Here is a 13,704-nt window from a genome sequence, read left to right on the forward strand (position 1 = left end):
GCATTAATGTTCAATACTTCAAAAGAAAGAAGTCTACCGCACACTTTCTTGACTTTATTCTCGTTTTATTACGCCTGATTTAGATGGGCGCTTCCAAAGCGGTAGAAGCGTGGCGTTCCATTATTTTCCGTTGGGACGCGGTAGCGAGGCGAGAGGTGGTGACGTAGGGAAGCGAGGATGGCGGGCGGTGGGCGAGCGAGGCGAGAAAGTTGAGCTTGGCTGAAAAATGTAGCGGCCAATGGGAGACCTTTCAACGCCGTGACGTCATGTGCGTCACCAGCAGTACTGGGATATTTAAAAATGGAGGCTGTTTTGATTTCGGTGTTGTCAAACCTGCAGATCGTTTTTCACTGATGGTTTTAAAATAAATGACACTTGGGTTAGGGTGACCAATATATTCGCTCCCGTTTCATCATTTTTATTGTACATACAGTGTTTGTGATTGAAGAGAGACGGTTGTTTGACCGCAGCATTTGCTAAGCTAAGCTAATTTGACCGGGAAACGATGCTACGTCACCACGCGAGGCGAGCGAGCAGGTTGAGAGCGTGTGGAATAAACATACATGTATCACAGAGCGAACAACGCGTTTCGCCTCAGTGCGTCATTAGGCTCGCTTATGAGCCTGAGCGAGCCTGATGAAGCACTAACGGCTGTGATACATGTACATAATTCCACCCGCTCTCAACCTGCTCGCTCGCCTCGCGTGGTGACGTAGCATCGTTTCCCGGTCAAATTAGCTTAGCTTAGCAAATGCTGTGGTCAAACAACCGTCTCTCTTCAATCACAAACACTGTATGTACAAATAAAAATGATGAAACAGGAGCGAATATATTGGTCACCTTAACCCAAGTGTCATTTATTTTAAAACCATCTGTGAAAAACGACCGGCAGATTTGACACCACCGAAATCAAAACAGCCTCCATTTTTAAATATCCCAGTACTGCGGGTGACGCACGTGACGTCATGGCGTTGAAAGCTCTCCCATTGGTTAACGCTTCGCGGTGCCACTACATTTTTCAGCCAAGCTCAACTTTCTCGCCTCGCTCGCCCACCGCCCGCCACCCTCGCTTCCCTACGTCACCACCTCTCGCCTCGCTGCCGCATCCCAACGGAAAATAATGGAACGCCGCGCTTCTACAGCTTTGGAAGCGCACATGTAAATCAGGCGTGAGGCGAAACGTGTTGTTCGCTCTAATAAAACGAGCATGAAGTCAAGAAAGTGTGCAATAGACTTCTTTCTTTTGACATGCCTGACAAATGTTTGATTTTGCTTTGTACATGCCTTACAAGTTACTTATAGGTCTACAGGAACATTGTATGTATTAGTGCTAATAGATGTATCCCTAAAATAAAGTGTTACCGCCATAGTAGGCTATACATGAGTTTTCTTTTTTTGTTTTCCCTTGGCTGCGCACAACTCAACCTCTGATTGCTGGAAACCGCTGTTGGTCAAAAAATTAGCTCATGTGGTTGGCAGCCAGTATCTTGTATCTCACGACACCATGTTTATAAACAAAGAAAAACCCATAAATGTTCATAAAGACGAAATGTACGTTGTTATGGTTCGGCAGTCCAGTCAAACAAGGATTGGCCACAGTGTTGAGAGTAAAGATGAGACCCAGCCTTCTCTTTTGATTAAGATATGCAGGGAGGGTAGTATTGATTACATTGGCACTAATGTCTTGTTATAAGAATTGCCGCTCCTGCGGGGTTAGATTGTCCGAAACACAATGTTATAAATCTGGGCACCTGCCAACCGTCTGGCACCTGCCAACCGTCAAAATGGTGGTAAAACTTGGCTGTGGCTAGTCAAGGGCGCCTGGAGCTGTACGGCCGTACGCACTGTGCGTACCTTCACGAGAGGAAGGGTTTTTTTTTTTTTTTAAATAAATAAATATTACGCCTATTGTGTCTTCTATAAATGTTGTGACAGTGCAACATATGATATTAGAAGAAGCAGCATGTATGTTTAAATTAAATATCAGAGCAGACTATGACTGGGTAGGCTACCACTGATTTAGGCTACAAAGGCAGTGCGCTCTAGGCTACTCTACTGTTTGCTGCTGCGCTTAACTCGGACGCTCCTGAAAAGATGATACAGTTTAACAAGTTGTAGTTCTATCAGCGGAATTCTAAATCCAGTGGCTGGCTACTTCCAGTCAGACATACAAGAATTAGAGCTAGTCACAATTTGTTCTGGTTTAGGGCAGCTCTACACTTCCCATCTAGTGCTATATAACGAATGTATCTTGGCGTCGGCGCTGATGGCAGAAAAAGCATAACCGAAATAAAGTTTGACTTGAAAGTTAAAAGTTTCAATCGCAGCAGGCTAAATGCAGCTGTCGACTAGCAAGGATATGGATAGCGCAGTACAGGTAGGCTAAGCTGTTTCATTCATCATCAAGCCAGCCGTGGCAAATAGGCTACCTTGCTTCTGGTGTCTTCACAAAGTAGTTTGGTTACCGTTCGGTGTACGTGGCTTTGTACAGAGACGGTTTTCTGAGAACTTTGCTTTGTACTAGCTAACTTCATGGGACGGCAGCCAGCACTTGACAGCTGGTTAGCAATTTGTTTCAGCCTCAAACAGTGTCCGTGCAAATTTGCATGAGCGCAATTCTAATGTTTTGATGACTTTAAGGTTGAAACAATGAAGCTTGGATATTTCAAGGCTTATTGCACACATGTTATTCTATGTTTGCTGACATGAATAGCATGCTGCAAATTGTGTTGTGTTATTTGAGTGCTTCGTGGTTCCGCTTGTAGTTGTGCTCTGTATTGCGCGTGATCAGCCTGGACTGACGTTTGGTGCTGATGTAGTCGGGCTTACTGCTTTTCTTTGAGCTGGGAGCATAAAAAGCCGGGGCACTTTATGCAGACCCCTCTGTCATGTTTATGATGTGAACTTCATGTACGCTGCAGCAGACATCTCTGCGCCAGCTTTCGAGTGAAAAAGTTGCATAAAGCTTGAAAAGACCTCCAAATGATAGGCTTGGCGTCTGCCTGTGCCTGTTTCATCCCCGTGCACGAGAGAGAACACAAGTCAAGTCGGGGAAGTCACCGCAGTTTCTTTTTAAAATAATGATTAGGGTAGTAGTAGGCCTACTGTATATGTGCGAACATGGACTGCACCTCGAGAAGTGAAACCATTCGGTTTTCAAAACAGTGGCTTTACAGACTACCTTGTCAACGTTAACAAGTTACCATTTAAAAAAAAAACATCCCCAGACATATTCACTACACTCACAATCATGCAGGCCTAGTTTTTTTCCGGTGTCATGGTCCACTGTCATTTCCTTGGTTTTTTTTTTGAGGGGGGGGTGTTGGTGCGTACCATACTGGTCAAGTCTGCAGGCCCCCTGTGGCTAGTAATACTTTCAGTGTCACTAGCCAAATTGGCTGGCAGCTTATTCTTTAGTATGACATACGCATCATAGTAGCCTTAATTCTATTGCTTTTCCCCTTGTGTATCAATTGTTTGTATTCAAGTTAAAGAAAAAGCTCAGTAACTCTGTTTCTATTTGCTTGATATACTTTAATGTAGGAAGCTATACACAATATTGCTTTAGCACCTCATCTTTTGAGGTTAGACGTACACCATCATGATAAAGAAAGAAAAAAACAATATAAAATATGTGGCTAGTGGAATACCTAAATGGCTAGTGACTCGGGAAACCACTAGCCACAGTGGCTGGGTGAATAAGTTAATGTCAAGCACTGGTATAAATACAGTAGAATGGTTAATTGCAGAGAGAGAGAGAGATTATTGCCAATGTCTTATTTATATGTTTTAGTTAAACTGTACATTGGAGACTGGTCAAACACAACTTCAAACTTCTGTGCTATCCCTGTTACATAGTTCCCTATCGCAGTGGACTGCGATCTAACACATGGGACGTGACGTATGCACGGATCCAATCGAAGCACTTTCTACTCACGCCGAATGGCTGAGAGGCTGTCAGTCATCCCCTGGGCCCGCCCTTAGGGCATAAATAGCTGGGTATGACGCAGCCTCGGCCTCTTTCAATACTTCGATAGAAGTGATCCGTCAAGCAACTACGACTTTATCTCAGATTCGAGTTTTCAACCGTGTGCTTCAACTCTTTCAAGCCGGTGAGTGGATTTTCTCTGGTCACAGGCTTTGGGTGCCACGAGTTGATTTTTGTTTCTTGTATTTGGCTATTAGCTTCTAGCTTGCAAGTTTGCTACTTCTGTTAGCTCTGCTTGCTAGTGGTTGCTACATTAGCTAACTGGAGCATTCACTCGGTAGTTTTCTTTAGAATTCGGACCGATTGTGAGTGTTAACTGTTTCTCTGGTGTGTCTAGGATGTCGAGGCTGCTGTACCCGGAGTGCCCGCACAGCAGGGACAAAGGGGACCGGCACCGATTTGCATTGTCTGTCTCGGCAGAGAGCACGCCGAGGCAGCGCTGTCGGGCGGTGCTACCTGCGAATGCTGTGCTGAACTGACACTCGCTAAAATCACTAAGCGCTCGGCTTACTGGACTCGCAGAGAGGCGAGAGAAGCTGCTGCCCAGGCTGAGGAGATTCCCACAGCCGAAGGCAGCACAGATCACGATATGGAGGGGCATGACTGTCGCGAGCCCGCCACAGCCAACCCCGCTCCCACCTTGCCATCTGGCGGGAGTTCACGCCACGAGGCAGCAGGGGAGCTAGCTGCACCAGCCCCACATGCAAGAGTGAGGTCGCACCACGAGGCGGTGGAGTTACCGCGTGGCTTCCACGACCAGCCCCTGCCAGAGCTGGTATTTGGGCAGGAGTCGGAGGAACAGCCAGAGGACTTCAGTGATGCAGATGGGTATTATGGTGAATATGAGTCGATTCCTTTAAGTTTCAGCTTTGGAACCAAACTCCCCCCGGAACCCAAAAACTCGTGGTTTCCGGCACGCTGAATCCTCTCCCCCGGTAGGTTCGAGGACACTGGGTCTGCAGCTGCACGAGGTGACTACCCTCTTCCCACCCCCCCAGCTCAGAGATGTCATTGCTGGATGGTGAATACTAGGCTGGGCCCCAGACACCGGCGCCCTGCCCGATCCCGTTTTTCCTGGAGTGCACAGGGAGCTAACCAAGACCTGGAGCAACCCCTATTCGGCCCTTGCCCCAGTCCCACGTTTTGCTGCCTACATGCATATGGACCAGGCCAAGGAGTGTGGCTATCTCTCCTTCCCACCGGTGGAGGATACGGTGACGAGTTACTTGTCGCCCTCTTCACCTGCATTGCACCTGGGTCGCAAACCTCTCCTGCCGTCTCCAGTGGCCAGGCTCCAGGCCACTCTAGCTGAAAAGTCCTACCTGGCGGCGGGACAAGCAGCATGCTCCATCAACACAGCGGCGTTGCTGCAGAGATACCCGTGTTGAGTCAAATTAAGCCGCAGGCTCCACTCCTGGTGGTGCCCTTCCGCCCGGCGGGTCATGGGAAAAGATGCCGGTAAGGAGAGGATGGCAGCGACACCTGTTTAGGCCGCCGCCCCAGCCTCAGCCACAGGCCCCAGCAGCAGCAGAGCGCGTCGCTCATCCCGCGCCAGACTACTGTCCGCCTTGGTGGTGCGAACAGGACGCGGACCTGAGGATCGCGTCCTGAAGAGGGGGGGTTCCCCTCAGCAGAAAAGGACTGCCCGTTGCTCACATGCACCGCTCATGTCAAGCACGTTGTGCCAGTTTCCACAAGCACTACACACACAAACAGAAAATGTTTTGTCCCCCTCTCTGTATCCAATATTAAAACAGCATTCTCTCACCCATGTTTACCTAAACAGTGTGACAAGCTGCCCTCCGAGCTTGACCCCCTCCTTAGACGGGACGGGAATAAAGCCGAATATAGACAAATTGACCATGAGCGGGGAAAACCCCGACCAATTGAGTCTAGATCAAAGATTAAAAGGTTTGGCGATGAGCGGAAGCGTCCCCGACCAATTAAAAGACTCCATGCCATGTCTAGAGGCATGCATGGATAACTGGCGCAAATGCGCACAGGCATCACCTTGGGTTTTGTGGACAGTCTCAGTGGGCTACACAATATAGTTAGTAATAAGTTTGCTCGCCCCCCGCCAAAATTCAGCGGGGTGATTCAAACCGTAGTTCCGGAGGGCCAGGTCCCTTTTCTACAAGAGGAAATAGACTCCCTGTTGTTAAAAAATGCCGGTATTTTCTAGTCCCGAAAAAGGGCGGGAGATTTCGGCCAATCTTAGATTTAAGGAGGCTGAACTAATCACTCATGAAAAGAAAATTCAGGATGCTGACCAACCGCCAGCTCCTTCAATTTGTGAAACCAAACGACTGGTTTGTAACCATAGACCTAAAGGATGCATATTTTTAACATAAAGGTGGTGCCAAGGCATCGGAAATGTCTCAGATTTGCATTCAGAGAGAAAGCATATCAGCTTTCTCGTCTCCCCTTCGGTCTAGCCCTATCCCCTTTTCTTTTCACAAAGTGTCTGGAAGCGGCAGTCGCACCATTGCGTCAGCAGGGGGTGCGCTTGTTCAACTTTCTGGACGACTGCCTTCTTTGCTGCCACTCACAAGAGTTAGCGGCACAGCAGGCCAGTCTTGTGCAGGCACACCTAGGCCAATTGGGCTTTGTGATAAACAGGAAGAAGTGACACTGAATTCAGTGACTATGACAGCTCACCTCTCTCAGGAGAGAGCAGCCGCAATCAAGGCCTGTGTAGCCCAATTCAGAATAGGCCAACGGGTGTCATCTCACCTCTGCCAGAGGCTGCTGGGAATGATGACAGCAGCCGCAGTCTCCCTGCCAATGGGGCTACTGCGCATGCGACCTTTTCAAATGTGGTACCTGTCTCTGAAGCTCAACCCCTCCAAAGACAAATACCACAAAATGGTAGTGAACTCGAAGTGCAGAAAGGCCCTCACAATATGGAGATCCTCCCAATTTCTCAGCGTGGGAGCGTCTCTAGGCATAGTGACGCACCGAGTGGTAATTACGACCGATGCGTCTACAACTGGTTGGGGGGCAGTCTGCAACGGGAGATCGGTGAACGGTCGTTGGTCTGCAGCACAGGCCAAAGCCCATATAAATGTGTTGGAGCTGCAGACAGTGTTTCTAGTCCTACGGTACTTTTAGTCAGTGGTGAAAGGCCATCATGTGCTGGTGAGGACCGACAACACCACGGCCATGGCATACATAAATCGCCAGGGGGGCGTGCGCTCCCTGGCTTTACACCGGTTGGCGAACAGTTACTGCTATGGGCAGCAGATCATTTGTTGTCTCTCATAGCAGTTCATATTCCAGGTCATCTCAACTGTGGAGCAGACCTACTCTCAAGGGTCAAAACCCGCAGGCAGCAGACCGGCGCCTCCATCCCCTGGTGGTCGATCAGGTATGGCTGCGGTTCTACAAAGCCGAAGTGGACTTGTTTGCCACGAGACAGACCACACACTGTCAGCTTTGGTTCTCTCTGGGGGGAGACGACCCACCTCTGTGGGTGGACGCACTGGCACATCCGTGGCCGGACGGACGGCTTTATGCATTTCCACCAGTGCCTCTAATTCCTCAGGTGCTGAGCAGAGTCATGGAGGAGAGGAGAGAACTGTTGTTAATAGCCCCCCTGTGGCCGAACCGGCCATGGGTCACAGAGCTGAGCAGGATGTCAGTTAAGCCACCGTGGGAGCTGCCTTTACGGAGGGACCTGCTGTCACAGGCGGGGGGATCCATATGGCATCCCCGGCCGGAGCTGTGGCAACTCAGGGCCTGGCACCTGAAAGGGGAAGGCTGTTAGCATCAGGACTATCTGAGGCAGTAGTCAATGCTATTCAGAGTGCTAGGGCCCCGTCAACTCGCTCTCTCTATACTCTGAAATGGCTTATTTGAGCAGTGGTGTATCTCACGGGGTCATGACCCTATCAACTGTGCGGTAGGTGTCATATTAGATTTTTTGCAGCACATGTTTGATGACGGTAAGGCTGCCTCTACACTAAAGGTGTATGTGGCAGCTATCTCTGCTTGTCATGTGGGCATAGGTGGTGGTGCGACACCTGGTAACCACCCTCTGGTGTCATGATTTATGGCTGGGGTGAGACGGCTCAGGGCCCTCACAAACAGCTGGTGCCCTCATGAGATCTGTTAGTAGTGTTACGTGCTCTTACTGGGCCTCTCTTTGAGCCCCTGAGTGAGGTGGACATGAAGCTTCTTTTCTTAAAAATGGCTTTCTTGCTGGCCCTGGTGTCAGCAAAACGCATAGGTGATATTCATGCTCTCTCAGTGAGCTCGACTTGTATGCAGTTCTCCGGTGCGGGTGACATGGTCATTATGCGTCCAAATGCCGCATACACGCCCAAGGTAGTATCTACTCCTTTCCGTAATCAAGTCATTGAGTTAGTCAGCTTCTCACCTCCTCCCTTTGCATCAGCAGAGGAGGAGCAGTTGAACAAACTGTGTCCGGTGCGGGCTCTCTGTTGCGATGTGGAGCGCTCTAGGTCTTTCAGGCAGTCTGATCAGTTATCTGTGTGTTTTGGCACTCAGGCTAAGGTTAGGCCTCTGTCAAAACCAAGCCTATCATGCTGGATAGTGGAAACCACTGAGTTGGCTTACAGGAGCTATCCCTGGTAGCTCCAGAGGGACTGCGCGCTCATTCGACTCGAGGAGTCTCTTCTTCTTGGGCCCTACTGAAGGGTGCCTCCATAGAAGAGATATGTAGAGCAGCCAGTTGGAATTCTCATCACACATTCATTTGTTATTACATGCTAGATGTGAGTGAGCCTAGCCTTCTGCAGGGTGTTCTGGGAGCAGGGAACCTGTGATTACCCAGATTTACAACTCATCTGGAAGGGTAACAAATGCATAACATGTTGGTCTATAATGTGTTAATCACCACATATTATCCCTGCATTTGTCCCTATTAATAATAAGCCCATAAGGTGGGTGTTTAGGCCTCCACTGTAATTCACGCGTGATGGGATACGGTCCCATGTGTTAGATCGCAGTCCACTGCGATAGGGAACGTCTGGGTCATGACTATGACCACGGTTCCCTTAGCAGGGACCAGATCTAACACTGCGTGGCGATTACAGTGCCTTGCTGGGCATAATGCTCAGTATTGAAAGAGGCCGAGGCTGCGTCATACCCAGCTATTTATGCCCTAAGGGCGGGCCCAGGGGATGACTGACAGCCTCTCAGCCATTCGGCGTGAGTAGAAAGTGCTTCGATTGGATCCGTGCATACGTCACGTCCCATGTGTTAGATCTGGTCCCTGCTAAGGGAACCGTGGTCATAGTCATGACCCAGACGATTTTTGACAATGAAGTACACTTGATTTGACTTGACTTGGCTTAACTTGAAAGTGCCTTCATGGAGCAAATGACATGGGTGTAATTATTAGTTTAGGGGGATGTTAGTTAACATTAGGCCTTTATTAAGTGTGGCTTAGGACATGCATACAGTAAGACTGAAACAGACCGTCACCCACATAGTGGGTCAGTTAGCCTCACACACCCACAATGTTGATTAAGCATTTGTGGGTGACCGTAGGAGTAGCTTCCTATTCAGTGTGACTTCACAACCAGGCCACAGGATGGTGGTGGTGCTGTGGGGAGTGGTAGGGTGTTTGGTTTCTTTGGAGGAAACCAACGCACAGTATAAGGTGTTTGTAGCGGGTACTTGTTGACTTCAGAGGGGAAGATACCACACACTCTTGTCCATCATACAGAATTTTATTACACGAACAACGTTTCGGCCAGTGTGGGCCTTTCTCAAGTTTGTACGAAAAACTTGAGAAAGGCCACACTGGCGGAAACGTCTGTAAAATAAAATTCTGCATGACGGACAAGAGTGTGCGGTTTCTTCCCCTCTGGGATTGTTGTTTTTTTAACAAACAGTACATTCTCTGTGGTCATCTTTTGAAGCCTGGTTGAAACATGTGGGCCTGGTGTAATGCTACCTACCAGTAGGCCAAGAAACAAATTCAAATTACACAAGCCAAGTTTGTGCAAGATCATTTTGGCAAAGCCTTGTTGGACACAAGAGAGTTACTAAACCGGTTAAATAACTTGATTATTTTTTAATAGCCTACAATGTAATGTGAAACACTTCATTTGTAAATACTGACTCAACCAGCATCCATTAGGAATAGTGTGTCAATTAGCAGCTAATATAAAATAAAGTTTTACAATTTAAAATGTGCTTATTTCCTGATCTTACCTTCTTCATCGTTCTGTATGCTTTTTCATCCTCCTCTCTAACACCATGTCTTTTTTTACACCATGATGTCATATCATCCGTCCTCACCTTTGTCTAAAAGAACTCGGTTTCTGTCATTTTGGTTTAGTTGGTTGACTTGTCACGATGCACTACACTCAAACCAAAACATATGACTCAAGGTACAGCCAACTGCAGCCCACCATCTAGTCTAGTATTCTACCGTGCTCATGACGTTGATAGCTCTCCCCCACCACCGAAACCACGTGGCTCGCTGTTGCAGACCACGGCGGAAAGCTGCACTTATTGTCAGCATCGGCAGAGCATACATCCCCTCTACTACGACTAAAAGAACATGCTGCCCACAGAGACACAAAACACTGCAGTACTCAGACATTAGCTAAAGTCACACAGACAGATGGGGAATAGAGAGAGAGAGAGAGAGAGAGAGAGAGAGAGAGAGAGAGAGAGAGAGAGAGAGAGAGAGAGAGAGAGAGAGAGAGAGAGAGAGAGAGAGAGAGAGAGAGTCCAAGAGACTAAAAAGGAGGGAATGAAACTATTCCTGCTTGTGCTAGTACAGGACATGATAAGACTTTATTTGTGTAGCGTGGTGTCCTGTGTGAAGAGGCAGAAACAGCTGTGAGGTGTCCCATGCCCTACTGTAAAACCTGACTGAGTAAACGTCAAAACAAGTCACACAAAGACAGGTTCCCACACGGCATAACATGAAAAACACTCTGCTGCTTATTGGCAGATAAGAACAGTTTTCTACCTATAGTGTGTACAAAGTAGGAGCAGGTTCGCACACTAATTAAGACACTAAGGTCAAGCACAAGGACTTTATTTTTATTATTCTCAGAGCAGAGTGGATTATAGTGACTGGTCTCTCAACTTATGGTGTGCAAACACACTACTTGGCAAACTATCATGTCTTTCACAACTTTTTGGACCTGCTTAAGCGCTCAGCTGAGAGCAACAACATCCTTCTACATGCTGAGCAAATGTTGAGAGACTAGTCAGCACACAAACCCTCCACCACCCTCCACCACCATCCATCCACCCTCCAGTACCCCCACCCTCTCCACCACCCTCCCCCGCCCAACCCCACCCTCTCCACAAACCCTCCACACCCCTCACCACCACCCTCTCAGTGCAAATAGCAGGTCATATGTCATCACATACCTCAACACTCCCAGGACGGTTAGCGAAACTTCCTCCTTGCAAAGGAGCCAGCTGTGACATAAGGAGCTGTGCTACCACTCAAACAGACCTGCCAACTGTGTACAGTAGACTAGAAACCGCGGAGGCTACAATATCATATCTGCCTTTACGTAGCAAGCCCATTTAATTTGCTAGCTCTCTACTTGATTTACCCATACAATTTTGACTCAAATTTGTATGAAAATGTTGCGGTTTTTCATTTCATTTGTCCTTTTTTCTTCCAGAATTTGGTGTTTGATTCTGCATAGCCTTCATTTTCCCATTGGTGCTCAGTTTTTACAGGAAAAAGACCAGCTGACAAACTGACCACACTGTTCAACATACAGTAGCTTTGTATGGAAGACAAGCTGGTTTTACTCTGTACTTTAAAGTAGTCAGTAGTTTATGACATCAATACTACACCATCACTTAGTTGTGTCACAACTTAGTTACTTCATTAAAGGTCATTCAGGTATATGGCTACAAAGTGCATAGCTATAGGCCTATCGCATTTCCTTGAGAGAAAGCGGTCCTCAAGTGAAAGCATATTCAATGTAGCCAAGCCGTGTATGCCTGCCATCTGCTTTGCATGAGGCACTCCTATCTTGGCTTGTGTTCACAGAGGATGCCTTCATGACATGCAATTATGCAGGTATACGGTGAACTCACTAACCTAATTCATCCTTTTAGAGCAGTGGTTCTTAACCTTTTTTCCTTAAGGCACCCCCTTACCTGTGCCCAAGACAAGCTACGCACCCCCAACCCAAACTTCTGTGCATGAACAAGCACTAAAAATTATTTAAGAGATGAGGCCTCCTGTTTGAGACATTAAGCAATACCTTAGGCCTAATTCCTTTGCATAGGGACCAAAACATGTTTTAATTAGGTTTTGATTTTGCCCAATTATAATGCTCTCAAGCAAAGTTTTGGTCACAACCTCAACACAAACACAATTCCGTGCACCCCCTGAAATCTCTGGCGCACCCCCAGGGGGTGCCCGCACCCCAGGTTAAGAACCACTGCTTTAGAGCATGATTCTATAGACACAAGGTCCGGTTAGTATGGACATATGTGTGCCATATCTTGAAATTATTTGTTTTTATTGAGTGAGAAGAACGCATGACTGTATTATTCCAATGCACCACAAATAGGGTCTAATTGATTATTGCTCTCTAACTGTCTGCCCCAAAAAGAAAGGTAGACACACACACATGGCATGCCGTGCCGTGCATTGATGCTAATCGATTGAGAATGGGCTGGGAAATTTGTGCATCAGAGTGACTAAAACTGTCACATGAGAAGTTCTTAAAAACTGGAACACAATGCTACTGCAACAAAAAAAGAAGTGTCCTTTAAACCAGATTTAGTTTTTTAAGCAGATGGAAGATAAATGGGGGGGGGGGGTAATTAAGATATACGGTACTGCAGATCTTAAGTAAATGATTGTCATCATCTCTCTTTCTAATGTCCCGTTGCCAAATCAAAGTCCCGTGATGTTGGCTACCCATGGGGTGTACCATAATACACCTCTGTTTGGAGCTGAAGAGAGGTGAGGTCACAAACCCCTGGGTTACATCCTGGGAAACACGTCAAACCAGGATAGAAATCTCTAATCTTATTCTTGAGTCTCAAACAAGGAAAATTTCCCACAAATCTGACCTGACATTTACTATCCCTTAGGCCAACAGAGAATTGAAGACAGAGAGAGAGACAGTGAGACAGAAAGTAAACATAATAAAACCAACTGTTTGGAACATTCTTTACTAACCACTTGTTACTGGCATGTAGCAAGACTGTATCCTGGCCATACTCAGGGCAAGGCGAGAATGAAAGTGCATGACATAATCTGAGCTACTTAAACAAGGCAAGCCTCCGACATTTCCCGTTCATCCAGTTGTTATTTGAGGTGCATGCATGCTACTTATTTCCTCGTGCTCGCTTTCTAACACTGCAGAATGATAAGAATATGTCGCCTGTAGGCCTACAAAAAAGACTAAACTGCTTATAGGCAATCAAACTGTTGCCAGTGGTTATTTTAGTAGTTGCCCGCGTAGGCCCTATGTGTAGACATAGTCTACGTTCAATATATTAAATGAAGAGTAAGCTTCCGAACATCAAAGAGGAAAACATTCTGTCAACATCGAGCAGTGGAATAGCACGTGAAACAAAGTTACTTCACACGCGCGGCACTTCCTCAAACAGCAGCACAGGAAAGCGTAATATGAAGTACACGAGGGAATAGATAATGGGTTCGTTTTAGAGCTCGACCAGCCTTTAGACCCCACCAGCAACAACAGGTGGATTCAGAAGCCCACACATACAGTCAGACAGCATTT

General features: G+C 47.3%; 1 protein-coding gene across 3 annotated transcripts in view; it reads right to left on the minus strand.

Annotated features, from left to right (window-relative positions):
• Positions 1–13,704, minus strand: part of cracr2aa (calcium release activated channel regulator 2Aa) — a 50,191-nt gene that overhangs the window by 36,266 nt on the left and 221 nt on the right. The window lies entirely within an intron of this gene.

Source organism: Engraulis encrasicolus, chromosome 4 (genome assembly GCF_034702125.1).
Source record: "Engraulis encrasicolus isolate BLACKSEA-1 chromosome 4, IST_EnEncr_1.0, whole genome shotgun sequence".
NCBI classification, from domain to species: domain Eukaryota; kingdom Metazoa; phylum Chordata; class Actinopteri; order Clupeiformes; family Engraulidae; genus Engraulis; species Engraulis encrasicolus.